Below are 20,301 nucleotides of genomic sequence, written 5' to 3' on the forward strand. Positions count from 1 at the left end.
ACATTTCCTATATGTTAACTCTGTGTTTATTTTCACCTCCCCAATTGCAAGGTGACCAACCTGACAAGAAGGACCTTGTCTTTCAATAATCCCCTAAATCTATCCATGTACAGGACACCAAGCAGGGTCTCAAAATCTTTAACAAATGATTATAGACACAGATATTATAGGCTTCATAAACATTAAAGCATTATTTTAATATATCTTAATTTCTTTATGGGCACAGTTGTACTTAGAACCATGCTTTTGATTTGCCGAGAATCTATCTGGTAGTTTCGATGCTGCCTAGAGATGACAGTCTCTGAAAGCTTAGGAAACAAAAGCTTGGTTCTTAACATCAAAAGAATTTTTAGAACTCTAACACAAATGCTTAAAAAACAGCTCTGCAAAAACAATATAATTTCAAATCTAGTTTCTGATAAGGCCCATTGTCCAACAAGCCCTCCTCCTTTGCTGGAATATATGACTCTTGGCTTACACAAACCACCCAAAGAGAGATATACTGCACACATTTTAACCTCTCATTTTCTTTCCCAGAACCTTACCTGAAGCTCAAAAGTATCATCAGAAATATTTGGCATCAATACTACTCAAGTGACTGATAACAAACTCCCTTAATGTCAAAAGTCATTCCATTTTTCTATCAGGAAGAATAAGGCCATACCTAAACATATTAAAATATTATTCACTTTGACAATAGAACTAGTTCCAAGACATGAACTATTGCTATATTAAGAAAGGAGAAGCAATCAGTATTTTTCATCGCCTAAGAATCTCTATACTGCAAAAAAATATCCATCACTTCTAATGAAATTGGTAAGTACCTAGGAGGCAAATGTCTTTTCTTATTTCTAGTGTGAAATCTGGGTTGAAATGAGCAGTTGTAGTTAACTCACATTTTCATTAACCAGAAAAATTCAGCCAACAGTGAAAACACTTATCAAAGCTTTTTGAAAATGACATGAAATTTTCATTAAGATTGCAAGGACTATTATTGTTCTATTTTAGCTAGATCTGTAAATTGTTCTTAGTATTAAAAACTGAGAATAGAGGTAAATTTACTTTTATTTAAATTATACTGATTAATCAACAAAATGTTCCTTAGATCCATTTATCTAAAAGATAGTTATATAGTTGGGCTTATATGTGGTTTTTTTGTTTGTTTGGTTTTTTTTGGCTGCGTCGGGTCTTAGCTGTGGCATGTGGGATCTTCGTTGAGGCATGCAGGATCTTTCGTTGCAGCACACAGGCTTCTCTCTAGTTGTGGCGTGCAGGTTTTCTCTTCTCTATTTGTGGTGCACGGGCTCCAGGGCAAGTGGGCTCTGTAGTTTCGGCACCCGAGCTCAGTAGTTGTGGCGTTCAGGCTTAGTTGCCCCGTGACATGTGGGATCTTAGTTCCCTGACCAGGGATTGAGCCCTCATCCCCTGCATCATAAGGTGGATTCTTTACCACTGGACCACCAGGGAAGCCCTATATGTGAGTTTTTAAAACACAAATAGTATCTTTAATTCCTGCTTTTAAAATAATTATGTACTACAATTTATGCTTTCTTTACTGTGTAATTGGATTATCATTAGCTGGAGTGTCAACAGAAGATCAATTTTCTGGTGCATTAATCTTATATATTTTCTTTTTTGACAAAAAAATAAAGCCACATGACCATTTTAAACAGATTAAAATTGGATTTAAAGTTTTCATTAAAGTTTGTATGTATTTCTATAGTAGACAAATATTAAAGACCAATATTATATGGATTCATATATATGCTTGCAACTCCATTATTTTAATTTAAGATATTTATTTAAAATCAATTATAACTATCCTTTAATTGTAATTTTGACATAATTGGAAATTGCATGAATATTTTCAGGCTGATAATGTTCCTAGGGAGCAATTTACCAAAAAGTAAAAATGTCTTCAAGTATTGTTTTAAATAATAAAGTTAGTAGAGAGTAAATATTTATTAATCATTAAAACAAGTGCATTTGAAATAGGTCAAAATATAATATTTTATAATTTTTCAGAGAAAATAAATTGGCTCTAGATTATGCTTTGCGTGGCTAAATTTCAGTGTTTTAATTTTCCTTTATAACATTTATTTCAATTTTAAATAATACATTTACTGATCAATAACTTGATTAATTTCAGTCTTCTCATTAGTAAGAAAGCTACATGAGAGACAAGAACACATCTTTTTGTTCTCTATTTACCCTCAAAATTACACTCTACCTGTCACGTGGAATTAGTTTAATATATTTGATGAATAAATTAAAAATAAATGGGTAATATAATCTGAAAACTACCTGACTCTCATTAAATGACTTGTGTACGACCAGAAACTGGTCCAATAGAAACAAATGTAAAACATATCAAAAGACAATATGAGTTTAATGAATTAATGAAAATATTACAGGCAATTTTATGCTCAATATTATGTTTAAAGACAGGTGGATGGTATATAATTTGAAGAGAGATAAATAGATATAAATATAGATCAATCAATCTTGACACTTCTGGCCCAAATTTTCCTAATTTCACTTAATTTCCTAATTCCATTCTAATTTTTCTAATTTCAAATATGGTTTGAAATCTTGATTTTCTGTTTTTATCATCTTTTCTGTACTACTAACTAGTAGTAATCTACAACAGTATGTTTTTTTTACCTGAATGAGATTTTGCTTTATAATTGTCTCATATAAAACATAATTTTCTCTTATAAAACTTCAAAATACATTTTGATAACACAGAACAAGAAAAGATTTTATGGCAACTCTTTTATTTCATCATATTTGATAAAGCTTAAAATGTAGTATTTGGGAAAGATTTACAGTCTAGATGGATGTCAAAACTAAATAATTAATAAAATGATCATGTAATCATATTTGTCATAGATGGTCTTTGAACTATAACTGGTCTTTAATATTGAAAAAAGTTATCTTGTCTTCTCATAAGATCCAACATTTACATATTTATGTAATTTATAAATAAGTATTTTTGGAAGGATATATGGATATAATTTACTTTGTCACATGTTTTTTACAGTCACATTGGGGGTTAGAACTTCAACCTATGAATTTTAGAGGGATATAATTTAATCCAGAACAATATTCAGTTAGCTTTATTTTCCCAAGGGGTGGCTTGTAAGGATTTCAAATGTGGTTTTTGTTATGGACGTTCTGTTGTATCGTTGTTGTTACTGTTTGAGTATATACATTTCAGCCACCTAGGTGTAGCTATTGACCTATAACAATATTATGAACAATGTTTTTCATAGTGCAGCTGGCACAGTTTAAATGAGTTTGCATTTTTTTTCAAATGACAAAATATAAGTTAATGCTCTGTTTTCTGATTTCATGACTAATAACATTTTAGTGTGAAAATATAAACACAGTCTAACTTGGCATGTAACTAAACCATTGCTATGGTAATGATATTATGAAATATGATCACCAATGTTTTTTAAAGTCATTAGTCCATTTATTAAATTCTATAGTACCATGTATTTCCAAGTCTATTCATATATTAATAGATCACTGTAGTTTTTCCTCTGCTGTGAGGCAAATGGCAGTCAAAGAGGAATCACAGAGTTTTAACAATATTTCTAGTGTGACATGGAATTAAAATGATCAATACAATTCTTAACACTATATTTTCACATTAAATGAAATACTAAAGTTTCAATTCTTGGATTTTCTCCTGACAGTAATGGTGCCAGATTGCATTCTGATAATTTTCCACCATGGTGAATAAATATTGTCAGTCAAAATGCTTCAAATGTTTCAGAAATTCAGAGTTTTATGACAGGGTGTGTCTACAGGATGTCACAGTTTCTATATCATATAACTCGGTTCTGTTGACAGTATGCTGCTTATCATTCAAGTCAATATGTAAAGGGTTCCTGGAAGCTGGGCTTATGAATTTTTTTCCTGCTATGTTTTTTGTTATGGCAGAAAAAGCATTTATAATTTATTATATGCTTTATTAATATTATAACCTTTCCTTATAGCTTATGTAGAATTATATATTTTGTACTACATGAAATCATTTGACAATGACAGTATTAAAACATGATTGTCAGATGTCATTATAAAAATCTTAGACTTGAAATGGACTCTAAATATCATTTATTGAAATATGTTATCTCATGAACAATTAAACTTCATAACACTTGTAGTATGATGTCATGGAAAGAACAATGAACTAGAAATAAGGAGAGCTGAATTCTATTCCTTCTCTACAAATGATTAACAGTAAGACTTTGGGGAAAATGGTTTAACCTCTTTGAACCTCAGTAACCTAATTTATCATTAGTATTACCTAGTTTTCCAGCTCTCAGTATCAGTAAACTTCATAGCAATGATTTTCTATATTCATACCAGTCACTGATACAGTATGGAAACAGTCAGGGCCCTGGCTTGAGATCAGTGTGTCTTCCCTTCACTACCCCATTCCCTTTTACCAAGAGGATCTTCTTTCCTTCTTCGCAAAAAGGACTTCTGGTTATGAACACACCTTGGATTCCACCTGGAAAGGCCTCTAAGAGTTCTAAAGTTCTAAGAGTTAGTTGTTACTGCCAGGTATTCAGTGTCATATGTTATAAAGATATACTTCAGGTTAAAAGTATAGAGTATGTATGTCTTTATGTATCCACACAAGTGCATGTGATTTCAATATCCTGTTATCAATTGATCATTAAGTGGACAGTGATGTAGACTGTATTATATCAGCTGGGACAATTTTTTCATGAAGAGAAATAAATAAATCTTTTCCTTCAATGTTTCAACTACTGAAAACTCTGAAGAAGGGAGCCTTTCCAAGAGCAACTATTTGGACAGTAAAAATTTCACACCCTAATTAGGACAAGTCAGGTTGTTTATTAGAATACCTCAAGCAGTTGAGGATGATGTCAGGAGGTTCACACATTTTGCTATTTTTGAAAGAAGAGGCTATATCAGAAGCAGGAGACTAAATGATGTCCGTATATCTCTAGGGGGAATTTGATGTGTTTTAAAGTCTGTGATACCTAAATATCACTTGGCTTGTTCAATCCTCCAGAATTAATTACTGTGAAAGTGAATGCTGTAGACATCAAAGATCTTCCTAGAGAAGTCATTTCTCTCCTCAAAACATCTGTAAATACATATATTTTGCAATATTGACCCAAATATCTTTTGGAATATTTGGCAGTGATTCTCCATGTATCTTAGAATATATAGTCATTTGAAAATATTTTTTAGAAATTATTAGATTTATCACTCAAGAATGATGAAGCTTGAGCATATCTTTTTCCTAAAGAAATAATCAATGTATTCTTAAAGAATGCTTTCATTGACACTTTATATGCTAAAATGTCAAAATAAAGCAAAATAAACCAAAAGTTTCAAAATTGAGAAAGATCTAAATGTGATATTAATGTTCTGAAGGTACTGTAAAAACTTCAGATACAATAAATCAAATATTGGACCCCCCAATTTTTAAGTCATTCAGCTGTGCAAGCACGCGTGTGTGTGTGTGCATGAGCCCTGCACAATATGAGGGTAGTCAGTTTTTTTTTTAATAACAAAACTTGTAGCTCTCAAAACTAATGAAAAATGGATACTCAAATTTAAGAAATCAATGTTTATTGGTAGAAGAAACAGAAGAGACAACGACTGCTCTTAAAAAGACAAAATTGTGCATAAAATGTCAAGGTGAGTAGAAAAATGCAAAACTTCCCCCTTTTCCTGCTGAAAAAGAGGCACTTAAACAACAGTTAAGGGTTAAAGGAGGGACAGACTATGTTACACACAGAGATGACATGAAACCCAGAAGAAAAAACTTTACAGAAAGTGGAAGAAGCAAATGAACACTATGAGTTTTATATGACAAATGTTGAAGAAAGATGAAAATTCTAGAAAATGCCAAAAATAAAATTTATCACAACTATGGGATATTATTTTTAGTGTAGTCTTTCTTTAAAAGCAGTTATAATTAATCTCTTCCTGATACAGCATGTGGAAGACGTATGTCTTCTATTAGTCAATCTCTCTGTGACTGAATCTAATTTTATGCAGAATTTATTAGGACTTAAACAAATTCTGAGATGGTAAAGTTTATGAGCTTTTAAGTCAACACTGAGCCAGAGATTACTATGTATTTACTATAATTGGTTTCCTTCTCTACTTGGACATACAGCTAATGTGCATTTCCCAATTATTCTTGCAGTTTGGTGAAGTCATATTACCAAATTCTGCAACAAAATTTCAGCAGAAGTGACATATACCACTTCTAGGTTTAGCTGATAGAAACCTACCCCAGGCTCATGTACTACTCTATTTTTCTCCATGTTTGGTTAAATGTAGGAGAGGTTCATGTCATAGAAGATGGCAGAGCTCATAATGGAAGGAGCATGGGTTCCTGAATGACTTCCTTGAAAATAATATTTTCTACTAACCATCATTAGACTAGCAATGATATAATTGTGTAGAATTTTGGATAACCCAACATTAAGATAATGGTGGTTTATCAATCAAAGCAGTGACGTGTCTATGATGCAGAGTCCAGGAGGAAGTAGTGAGTTGAAGCCTTTGAAATCTCCATTGTCAAGTACAGGAAATTATAATTATATTAAATATAGTTATAATTAAATATAATTATAATTTCCCAAAACATTTTCAACAGGGACTTTATCCTCTTCAGATGACCTAGATGGAAACATGAGTATTGTAGTCTGGCTTAAACATTGTGGTATCTGAAAACCACATCCCTCTGAATCACTTAGAATAACTTTGTCCAATTAATCCACAAACCCATCAGATTTGTTAGGTGAAAAACCTTGAACTTTAACCCACTGCAGAGAATTTTACAAACTAGGAGCAGAACGTGAGGACATTTCTCTCTCTCTCTTTCCCTCTCTCCCCCCTTGCACGTTCGCATGCACACACACACACACACACACACACACACACCACTAAATTGGAAAATTTTGCTGTTCCAACAGCTATACAAAAAAAGAACTGAGTTGCCTAAACTGTTAAAATTTATACGGATGTAAGCTTTAAACCATCAAAAAGTGTACTTCAGAAAGAAAATAAAGATATGAATGCACTTGATTTCTATCACGTGAATAGAATCAAAGTAGTAATAGTCCAGGCTCTTGAAATAGACAAGATGTAGTAAAAATGTCAGAATTTAGTGCATATGATATTAGTGATGTTTTAAATTGCACATTTGTCATATTTTAATAACTTGTTTTTCCTCGAAGTTAGGAGTCAAAATTCAAATGCAGAATTATACAGGAAACAAGATAGCCTTAAAGCTAAGAAACAGATATATATATATATATATATATATATATATATATATATATATATATATATACAATGAATTCAACAGTCCTTATTAAAATTGAAGAAGTTCTTTAAAAACTCACAATGACAAACTCTAACAGTCTTCAAAACCTTACAGTTCATTTTTCTCAAGTTTAAAAAACAAGCAAAAAAAGGAACTTGACACTTGTTAAAAATATTAAAATAATATTGGGCCACATGTGATGTAACCATCCACTACTCAGTTATAACTTTATCACTCAACTGTCAAAATCAAGTTAGATTGTTGAAGCTTCTTGTAATTTGTTCTGATAAAATCCTTGATGTGTTTTTCAGTCAATTGTGATCCTACTGCCAGATACTTAATGCTCGTTTCCTATACTTTAATCATCATCGGAAAAGAGACGCCACACAGCATAGGTAATCATTGTTATTTTTTTCTTCAGAGACAAGCAGCCTAATAACTCTTATTGCAAACAAGATTTTCTACAGCCCTAGATTATTTGTGGGGTTAACTCACAAAAATCAAAATACAGGAAGCCAAAATACAGGAAAATGTTTCTCCAGTTGACACTGTGGCTCTATTTTTGGACTGAAAGAATTAAATTTATCCCATCAAAAAGAAAATAGATGTAAAATCAATAAATAAGTAAAATTAAAATATATAAAATACAATGATCAAACAACCAAACTTTAATTGATATCTGACAATAGGTTACTTTACCTAAGGCATTTTTTTTGTGAGAAACGGCAGCAAAATTACAAATGTAATTTCAGATATTTGTGATAAGTATCCTAGTATTTGAGGAGTTGTTAGAAATCAGTCCCTTCTACTATTGTGTTTTTGATAGGATGAACAGACTACAGAAAATTTTAATTAAAACAAATATATTTGAGATAACTTCAAAGTCTGCCATAATTTTGACCAGTATACTCCAGAAAAATAGATAGAATGAATTTATTCCAGTAGAAGAGATCCAAGAACACTAATTTCTGCAAGCTTGGTCATCTAGAAGCTATGTAAACAGGCTGAACAAAAATGTCCTAAAAAAGTCCAAAAATGTCCTAAGACCTTCAATCATGCTAGGAAGTCTAGAATTATTTTTTATGATTATTTTCATTCTCATCTTTTTTACTTTTCATATAGAATGGAGAGACATTCTCTAATCTCCTAATGAAAAAAGCTGTTCATCCCAATTTTCACTATCTCAACATTCTATCTCATGTATAGATTTTCTTTGTTTGCTTTCTTAGCCTTTTTTTTTTTCTTTTGGTCCCATTGTGGGGAATATGGGATCTTAGTTCCCTGACCAGGGATCGAACCCATGCCCCTTGCTTTGGGAGCCCAGAGTCTTAACCACTGGACCACCAGGGAAGTCCCTGCCTTTTTAGTCTTAATATACTTACTGCATGTAAATGCATGTGATGTGGTATACTAAAGGGTGGAGGCCATATCTATCCTGTTCATTGTAGTAATCCATACAGCCTAGTAAAGTATCTGACACATAATAAGCAATCAATAATATTTGATGAATGAATGAATGCATGAGTACAATAAAGATAAGCTAAATGAACACAGTGTAGCAAATGTTAAAAAGAAGTTCTAACATTGTAAATAAATGGAGAAAAATACTCAAATCAGGAGAAAGGACCTCTCTTTGTAAATAACTACAAAACAAAATCATTAGTTACTACTATGTATTTTTGGTCACCCAAAATGCATTACATATTAGATAACCACTCATCAATTTTCCCTTAGGACCCATTATTATAGGATTATTCTCACCCCATACATAATTTACCTTCTCTTTCTCTATGATAATCCTTTCTTTCTTTAACTCTGATAACTTAAATATGTTTCAGTTTTCAGGTCATTGTACTATCTACAATTTATTTGAAGAATACTATGTAAACATCAACTAATACAATTATTCTCTGTTCGCTCTTTTCTCTACTCCATTTAAGAGAGAAAACCTGAAAAGGGTTTGAAATAAAGAAATGTATGTTGTCATTATGTTTCAAAAGGCAGCTCATTTTACTATCCACACAAACCTACTGATCAGGATTGTTTTTTCATCTCCATTTTGATTACATATGAATATTTTTCATGTATAATAACAGCTTCATCATATACAGCACACAGTAATGACTGCTTGAGTCTTTTTTTCTTTTTATACCTGAATTTATTTCTCATACTAAATTTTTCTTTTTTTGAGTAAAGCATTATATTCAATTTTTATATGCTGGCACTGATTACTATTTTCTTTGTAAATTGTGTATCCATAATATGTTAGAGATGGTTCTCATTTCTTCCCAACAATAATTTTTTTTCAAATTAATTCTTTAATTAAATTTTTCCTACTGTACTGAGAGTCTACAATGACTTCATACTTACATGAATCTGTGTGAATAGTAGTCTCTATTTTTTATACTAAATGCAAACACACACATAGATACTGGCTTATAGAAAATCTCAAGGGGAATGATTGATGAATAAACAGGGTTAAATGCAAATTAAATATAGAATAATAAGCACTAAAGTTAATACTATAAATAATTATTCAAACCCCAAAACATCCAAAATAATTACATGGACCACATCTTTCTCATTCATTAAATTTTGATGGTGTAGGAGACATATCCATTTTTATAGAAGTAGCTTTCATACATCCCTTTTCAGCCAATTCAGCTGAAATACAGTTGTTATCCATCTGAAAGAAAACTGTTTCTCTTATATTATTGTTAGTGCATAACTAAATATTTTTCTCTGAAAGAAACTATATTGGAAGTTAATTGACATACACTTATTATTATGATCAAGATTCTGTATGTGAGATTAGTAAGTGTTTCTTAACTATAGGACTAAGAAACCTGTCTAGATTTCCTAGTCTTTTGTATAGCGAGAGTTTGAAAGTGATGCTTATACACCTATTTTACTCTTCCCTATTCTATCCCTATCCTGGAAAAGTGACAGATGCTTTGTTTCAACTGCAAGATGATTTTCAAGACCACAAGCAAAAGGCTTGAGAATGACATTGCAGCATCATTTTCTCTTATTTAACAAAGTTCTCTTTGGCAGAGTTTCATGGCAATCACAACTTTGTTTTTTGTATCTTTAGATGTGGAAGTCTGTTGAGTGACGGTGTAGAGAGATAGTAGGCAGCCAATAAAGATGAATTTTATCTGTCAAACTCCTTTACAAGCTGTTTAGGTAAGGAGATATGAATGACTTAAGCAAGTTAACAAAAATAAAAATTTAACTCAAAGAGTACCTTTCAATGAATATAATGTGGAAAGTGACAGAGTAACATTACATTAATAAATCTAATGTATTATATGAAGTGGAATCTAAAAAATCTTTGAAATTAAGGAAATAAAATTATAAATGGATGTATATATGTATAGATATAGAGATAGAAGTATAATCTGTGTTGTTTTTACTGAAAAACCAGCCAGAACATGAGAAAGAAGTGCATGAGAATGGGAAATTACCCAGAAATTCACTGGGCTTGTACCTGCAATCATGACCATTATCCAAGGGAATGTAATGAATTTAGATCCCATTCATACGTGTCATTAAACAAAAAGCTCAGTATCATGGGTGAATACGGTAGAACCTCTCAGGGACAGTGGCAATAGGTTAGTCTTTTAATAGGTAAAATCACAATTCTAGAGTAGTTTGTCAGAATCAAATGAGAACACAGCCAATGGCTTTGGGATAAGGACACAGTACAGTTCCTTGGAAAGACAGTAGTTAACTAAACAGGTTGCAATTCTTGGAATGGCTATTATACTAGTAAAAAACTGAAATGCAATTTTGGATGTAGGTTAAAAAATAGGCACATATAGATTCCTTATTTAATACATTTTTCATTCTGGCAAAATTTTTTAAAGATGTAATATCCGAAGTCTCAAAAGTTGTGAAGAAGTGGATATTCTAAGACCTGGGAGAATACAAAATATCATAAGTTTAGGGAGAATCATCTGGCTGATCTATTTAATGCTTTTAAATAGATATAGATATATTTTAAAATAGTTTTAGATTTACAGAAATATTGCAAAGATTGTACAGAGCATTCCCACATACCCAACACTGTTTCCCTTGCGGTTAACAACGTGCATGAGTATGGGACATTTATCAGAACAAATGCATCATTCTTCATCCATAATTGATCCAGAACTATTAACTAAAATCTATGTTTTATTCAGATTGCCTTAGTTTTGACTTAATTTCCCTTATGTGTTCCAAACTCCCAACCAGAATATCACATTACAGTTAGCCATCATGTCCCCTTAGATTATTCTAGATTGTAACAGTTTCCCAGACATTTGTTACTTTTGATGATCTTGACAATTCAGAAGAATACTAGTCAGGTATTTTGTAGATTTCCCTCAGTTGGTAATTTGTCTGATAATTTTTCTCATGATTAGACTGGAGTTATGTGTTTGGGGGAGGAAGACCACACAGATAAACTGCCATTCACACCACACCATCACAGAAATACATACAAACTATTGATGCTATTACTGTTGATGTTAACCATGATGCCCTGGCAAAGGTAGGGTTTGTCAGGCTTTTTTTCCACTGTACAGTTGATCTTTTTATCCTTTGTCACACTCTACTCTTTTTTTTTGTAAGTAAAATCAATTTTATTAATAACGATCTTTCCACATGTCCAGAGCAAATAATTAATGAATTCCGAGGAAAAAACCTACATACAGTGAAATTAGAAGTATCCCAGGATGATAAAAAATAAATAAATTAAATATGTACACCCACCTCCGAAAACCTTTTTTCTTCTGACCTTTCTTAGGTATCTTCTTCCGCTTCTTAGTACACTCTACTCTTTTAAAGAAACATCTGTATGAAGTTCACATTAAGGAGTTGGGAGTTATGCAATCTTTTTGAGAAGGAGTGTTTATATAAAGTATTTGCAATTCTTCTGCATGGGGGATTTGTCTATTCTCCCCCATTCGTGAATATATCCAATCATTTATTTGTAATAATATGGACTCATGGGTATTTATTTATATATTAAGTTATAATTTAATGCTACTTTATTATCTTATTGCTCATATTGGTCTAGGTATGGCCTTTGGAGGCTCTTTTCGTTGGCTCCTGTGTCCTTTTGACTCATTTTGTGTGTGTGTGTGTGTGTGTGTGTGTGTATCACTTCCTTACTTTATAGCACTATGGTATACTAGACACTCATCTTGTATATTTCTTTCCCTGACCTAAAATCAGCCATTTCTTCAGGAAATCTGATTAATTTTTGAAGAATCATATTAGAGTTGGTATTAGAAACAAGTATCTGGGAACTGATGGTTACTACTGGGATGTTGTCTTGGGTTTCTTAGCAATCTGAGCAAGGAAATAGATGTGGAAATTACTAACTGGTGTATGTACACCTATCTATAAATATTTCTATATGTATCCATCTGCAACTTTATTAAGCACGTCATGAGTTCCTCCCATCTCAAATTCTATTCCAACTCCATACACATCATTCTCACCTTCTTCTCTGGCTTTTCTAAACCTCTAACTACAACAGTGAGAAACACAGGCCTCACCATCCAGCATCCACGGACTTAATTGTCAAATTTAAGAATACGTATATAATGGTACCAGAATTGTTAAGCTGTACCCTATGCAAAACAACTTTACAACTAGAGGACAGTGTTTATGGACAGATTATTTTGCCGTTAGCCTTACAGTTCCTCACATTTCCAAACTTACACAGCTCAGCATCTGTTCCCCCACTTCTTTCAGTGAGTTATTTCATACATTTGTGATATAGATTGTTTTATACAATTATTTTCTCCCAGGGAGTGACTGGCCTTTTCATTCTCTTAACAGTATCTTTTTCAGGGCAAAAGTTTTTAATTTAAAAAAAATTAATTCTACCAGATAATTTAATTTTAAATAATTTAATTTTAATAAAATCCAACTTATTTTTTATTCATGGAATATGCTTTTGGCATTGCAGCTGAAAACTCACCACCAAATCCAAAATTTCTCCTATGTTTTCTTCTAGAAACGTTAGAATGCTCCATTTATAGAAATGGAGAACTGACCACTTTATCATTATGTTTTGCCTTTCGTTATCCCTGATAATCTTCATTTTTCTGAAGTATAGTATGCCTTTTCTTAAATCAATATAGCTATTCTAGTTTTCTTTTTATTAGTGGTTTCATGGTACAAATTTTGTCATCACTTTATTTTTAACCTGTTTCTCTATTCAAAAGTCATTTATTGGTGCCTAAAGACTAGGTACTCAATTTTATTTATTTATTATTTCTACATGTTCACCAATCAATGCATTTTCCTATGAGCAGTCAGGAAGCATAAACTCCCCAGTCTCTTTGCAACTGGATGGATCCATGGCACTTGTTATGATACAGGAGACAAGGATAAAAGTAATGAGTGTAACTTCCAGGTCAGTTCATAAAATCTCACATATTATTCCCTGAGATTGTTGGATAGGTAGAAAAGAGGTGACTTCAAATTCCTAGGAAATGGTATAGCCATCTAGTCTATATAATATAAAATCTAAATATAGACATATTTAAAATATAATATAATTTTATATAATAAAATATCTAAATATAGACATTCAATTTTGCAGTGACATCCACATATAATACATTTGAAACTGTCATATATGCCATAAGAAAGCTATATTAAGATGCTATCTGTCTCGGGCTTCCCTGATGGCGCAGTGGTTGAGAATCTGCCTGCCGATGCAGGGGACACGGGTTCGAGCCCTGGTCTGGGAAGATCCCACATGCCGCGGAGCAACTGGTCCCGTGAGCCACAACTACTGAGCCTGTGCATCTAGAGCCTGTGCTCCACAACAAGAGGGCGCGATAGTGAGAGGCCCGTGCACTGCAATGAAGAGTGGCCCCCACTCGCCGCAACTAGAGAAAGCCCTTGCACAGAAACGAAGACCCAATACAGCTATAAATAAATAAATAAATAAATGTATTTAAAAGAAGTCAGGAGACACTTTCTAAAAAAAAAAAAAAAGATGCTATCTGTCTAAAATCTATGTGTAAAGTTGATGCCAATGTGGTTATTTGTAAGCTCCTTTCTACCATATGATTTTAGCCAAGGCATATACCTTCCCTGGCCATTTGTTCTCATCTGTTAAATGTTGTAATTAGATGATATAATCTTAAAGTCCTTTCTAAAATTATTAGAAATTATAGTTTCAATTCTCTTAACAATTTCTTCCCACTTTTCCCCTAAATCTGCTTCATGGTATAGCAAATTACTATGTCTGTGAACTTTGCTTGTTTTCTATATTTCCCAGCCAAACTATATAGCGAAGCAATTATTATGTAACAGATTTCTTCAGCAGGCATTTTTAACATTTTTATTTACAATGGTTTACAAGGGAAGCCTCAGAGAAGAGGGAAGTCTGTCGACTATTATGGCTGACTACACCTATTCAACATAGCAATTTTGTTCTATAGGAGATTTAATTTTTTAAATGATTTTACCAATAAATGAGGAAAAGAGAAAGTAAAAGAAAATAAAAGAAAGTAAGGGGAAACAAAAATGAAAAGTAAATTGAAGAAATATGAAAGAAAAGAGGAACAAAGAAAAGTTTGTATTATACCTTGCCTTGCTGCTTCCATATTTTGTGGTCCAATCATAATTTTTAAACTCTAGATCTTATTGGGCATGTAGATAAGATGTAGTAAAAAGGACAAAGATATCTTCAAATTGAAACTTTTATCAAATATTGACAAGTTCTGAAATTTCACTTTCTAATTTGTTAAGATAAATTTCCCATAGGATTGGTATATGATACACAATAGTGAGGGACTTCCCTCGTGGCGCAGTGGATAAGACTCCGTGCTCCCAATGCAGGGCCTTGGGTTCGATCCCTGGTCAGGGAACTAGATCCCACATGCATGCCGTAACTAAGAGTTCACATGCCACAACTGAGGAGCCCACCTGCCACACCTAAGGAGCCCACAAGCAGCAACTAAGGAGCCTGCCTGCCGCAACTAACACCCAGTGCGACCAAATAAATATATAAATATATATATTTTTAAAAAGGGCATACTAATACGTTTAAAAAAAATGGTGAACCCAAAGTGATGTGCTGTAGATATGTAATAAGTGTCCAACATCTTTAAGATGGTGCAAAGAATGCAGGACCTAATTATAATGACTGGCTTATATTCATGACTCTCACACTTGACTACAGTCTAATTTTGAATAATTTATTTAACTTTTTAAACCCAGATGGATGATTTATCAAATCTGAATAACGCTACCAAATCTATGTCACCTTGATATTTTGAGGTCTTACCAAATGATCCTCAAAATTATGCATGTGACTATGCTTTATTCACTGTAGTGTGCTATATAAATGAAAGATATTATTACAACAAAGCCATCATTTCAACTATGTACATGAACTTATTATGCCCTAATACATTTCAAGATAAGTTACAGCTCACAAACAACAGTTTAGCTGTGGATTTTTGGTTATTCCAAATCTTCGCTTTATAAAAATGACCTCTTTCTACCTGTTAACAATCCTTACCAAATATGTGTTTACTTAAATTTATTTCCTATTTAAATTAAAAGCAGTAATTGCCAAATTAACATCAAGATTGAAAAATTTGGTCATTGAAGTGCACATAATACTTTATTGTTTTTCAATGTTTCTTTAGTCTGTCCACCTAAGATAATACTTTTTGGTACTTTATGTTATGTGATTTCTTGCAAGTTAATTGTAGATTATTAATAATAATTAGTAATAAGCTCTTTGCTGACCACTTCTAATTATTTTGACTTTTGTTGATATATCTGAATTATAAAGTTTTCATGGGAATTGGGAATTAGAATATAATTAACTTTTTGCTTTCTCAGAAGGTCTAAACAGATAAAGCTGAATAGAGTTCAAAATTCATGGAACTTTTCTTTGAGTGATAGTTATTTTAAAAAGTAAAAAAGAACATCCAATTGAATGACTTTTTTGAATTTCTTACTATATTCTGTTCCTTAATTAAGTGTTCAGTCTCTTATTTTTCTGTGAAATTGGTATAATAATTTCTTTTTTGTGGTGATTCTTTAAGACAATGTCAGTAGAGGGTTTAGCACACTAACTTCACAGCACATTGTAAGAGGAAATGGATACATCAGACATTTGGACAAATAAATTAACTTCTGATAGATAATAAAAAAAAACCTGTTCTTGAAGACCTTGATTCTAATTTTCTAGTTTTCAATATTTAATACAGAAATATGCTTGCTATTTCTCACTCTAGTAGAAATATGGCAGCAAGACTGCTTTATATATACTTTTCTAATTAGGATATAAAGGGACTGTTCAAAATTTTGACAACCATGCAGAACAATAATCAATATATGACTAAAAAGTGATCATCTTTTCAATAGAAATTACAAAATATATGCTTACAAAACGTATTCAATGAATTAATATTGCATTCACTTCACAAGAATATTTGCCTTTTTTGAGTCTTCAATACCATACAAAGAAGCATATAAAACACATATTTTTAAATTGTAATTCAAGTGCCAATATAAACCATAAAAAATAAAAGCTTATTCAGGATCATATATTTAAGTATTTAAGAAAATGAATCAAAATACTCTCCTATTCAGTGAATACTGTATAATAAGTTAACTTTAGTCAAATCTGTATTAAATACATGAAAGCCAACAGTAGCCTTGATCAAGATGTAAAACGCTACTTGCAAAATAAAATGATTTTTGCACTGCTTTTTCTAGATGCTGCAAGTACACCATGTCGTTAGTATATCCATGAGCACTGTGGTAAGTAGTAGTATTTATTCCAAACCCCTCCTCCCCCTCCTGCCCTTGCCATGCTTTCCATGTGGATTCAGTCCTTGCCTCATAGCCCATTGGGTCTGTACATGAAAGTTGTTTGTCCAGTCAAATGACAGAATGACAGAGCACTATTTCTGAGCATGTCTTAAAAGACATGCGAGTTCTGCCAGCCCTCTTTTTCTCCTACCATCCATTATAAGAAACCTATGCCATAAGGAGCCATTGATCCTTCAGCATGGGTCACAAAATAAGGGATGTGTGGAGAAGTCCCAAGCATAACCTGTGGGCTGCAGTCTAGAGACAATCCAAACTGACCTTACAAACTACCTTGAAGTCACAGATGACTCACAGACTACCGAGCAAGAAAGCAAAAAGCCGTGTGCTGAAATCCCCATGTATGCGGGTTGCTAGTTATGCAGAATTATCACTGCAAAAAATTGTTTATACAAGTATTATTTTATAAGTTGAGAGTATGACAAGAGATAATTCTTAGAGAGTCTGGCTGAATATTTTAGTGGAGCTCACTGGGCAACACTGTATTAATGGAATCATAGTAGCACTGGTTCACAGCTATGATGAATATTAAAATTAACTAGGGTGGTCTTGGTGCAATTTCTGATCGCCTCATGGTGGAGTAGCTTCAGCCCATCCTTACACGCCCTGCCAACAAATTTATTTTCATTATTTTTAAAGAGTTCCAGGGAGGGGACCTTCAAGATGGCGGAGGAGTAAGACGTGGAGATCACCTTCCTCCCCACAGATATACCAGAAATACATCTACACGTGGAACAACTCCTACAGAACACCTACTGAACGCTGGCAGAAGACCTCAGACCTCCCAAAAGGCAAGAAACTCCCCACGTACCTGGGTAGGGCAAAAGTGACAGAGAATTTGTAAGAATATTTAATCCACTACACTTTCTTCCTATATTTCAATTTTACTAGAACGTAAGCTCCAATAACTTTGGAGCATAATAACTCCCTTTTATTTACTATTGTCCTAGAATAGTAACACTACATAAAAGACACAATGAATTTGTTAAATTGAATTTTTTAACATATAGAACTAATCTAATGCACTGGTATTGAAATTCTTGTTTAATTTTTAGAGTTATGATGATTCAGACTTATATCTAAGTACTGCATGTTACAATTTATGTAATATAATATCTAGAAGGTAAAATCTACATATGCAGAGTTGGAGATACTTCAGACAGCCACATGCAGTTATGAAAGTCATCTTCTATAATTGTGTAATGCCTAACTTTTGATGTATATGTTGGTAAATAGCCCAGGGTTTAAATAAACATTTGCTATTCATCTTAAGAAATTAGACCATTGATTTATAAACGTATTTATACAGCAGAGCTGCAAAAGTCATGGGTGAGTAATTGAAAAAGGTATTTGTTCTCTCTTTATTGAATACCATAAGCCATACATACACAATTCTCATGAGAATATAAACAGAGAGATAATGAAATAGAATTGATCATTATATGTATCACTACTACTGCTTACAATAAACTATGCCGTGTAAAAAGAGGGAAATTTCCTCCAAGAAATAAATATATATAATTCCTTTAGAAAAGCAAATATGACACTTCCAATTTTTAATGTTTCATGTTTACAAATATGCAAACATTACTCCATAACCTCTACATGTTGTTTCTAAAACTGCAGGTAATAGCAATATGTAATTTTTTTTCAGGAGAAATACTAATATTTGCTTATTTTTTTACCTTGGTGTATTGGAATTTATATGTATGTAAATGTATATATATGCAAATATATTTATGTATTCACACACATATACACATGCATACATATGTACCTATGTACTTGATATACTTCTATTTATATTTACATATATTAACATACACACTTAATGAGTAAGAAAAGATTCATCACTATAGATAACCACCTAGGCAAAAATTCACCAGTATAGATAACAAGAACCTGTTCAATTAAAAACAATTCCTAATGTATACAGAATTAAATTAATGGAATTATTCAACAGCTGACTAAGAGAGACAATATTAGCATTAGGCAATGGAAAGAATGGAATTAGGACTCAGAGAACTTAAATTTCCTTATGTATAAAATGGAAATATCCATCTTCATCTCTCCTATTTAATGAGTTATATTAATAGGAGTTATTTAACAAGGCTATTTTAAAAATCCAATTACCAATGTGTGATGTGTGATAAAGAAACTTTAAAATTTTAAAGTTGTCATCAGACAACTGAGAATTAAGAGACATTTCCAAATGACTCCTAAATTAGAATGTACATCTTTGGAAAGATGTTTTGATTTGCACACAAGGCTATTCACCTTTTCACCAAGTCACTTTTCATATGGAGCAATGTCCAAGCAAAGATTTACCAGCTACAGTAAATAGAAGTAGCATAGAAAACTGAGACATATAATAAGTATACTTTATTTTTAATTAAAATTCTTACTTATTGGGCTTATTTTAGTACACCTGAAGAGCCATGTACTTTCACTCTTCATTTTTATACTTGTATTTCCACCTACGTTACTCTTTTGTTCGTTTCCTTCTGGAGATTGCTTTACTGTCTGACATCTTAGATATACACTGTTGTTTTCTAGTATTTACCAATATTTAAATTAGACTTATTTTTCATTTGGGACTATTTTCCATCTGGTAACTTCCAGTTAAGACTGTCTGAAAAACTCAGAACATGTTTTCATATTGCCTAGTATGCAAAGACATGCTAACATCTAGACCTTAATCTCTGCTAGAGTTCCTCTTTCAAGTACAATGAAACAAGGACTTTAAGTAATTATCTAGATAAGTTAGATACACATTTGAGCTCTTTTGAGTTAATCCTCCAAGTAAAATATTCTGAAATTCATTCCATTTATGTTTAAATTCAGGAATCATTGCAAAGTGACTGAGGTTCTTTTATACATTTGAGCTATTCAAGCCAAATAATGTTTCATTTGAATAATCTTAAAAATGTAATTTATTGCCTTTTATCATAATTGTATAAATGTTTAAATCAGAAGTCATTTGATAAAGTAATTTGATGAATTTGTAGAAATGTTACAGCAAAATAACACTATTTAGATTGATGATATTTATAATCAAAAAGGATAAGAAGCCTCAACAGAAAGTTCCTAATAAAGTGTTAAATTGT

The sequence above is a fragment of the Mesoplodon mirus genome (genome assembly GCF_964341445.2).
Source record: "Mesoplodon mirus genome assembly, chromosome: 2".
In the NCBI taxonomy this organism is placed as follows: domain Eukaryota; kingdom Metazoa; phylum Chordata; class Mammalia; order Artiodactyla; family Ziphiidae; genus Mesoplodon; species Mesoplodon mirus.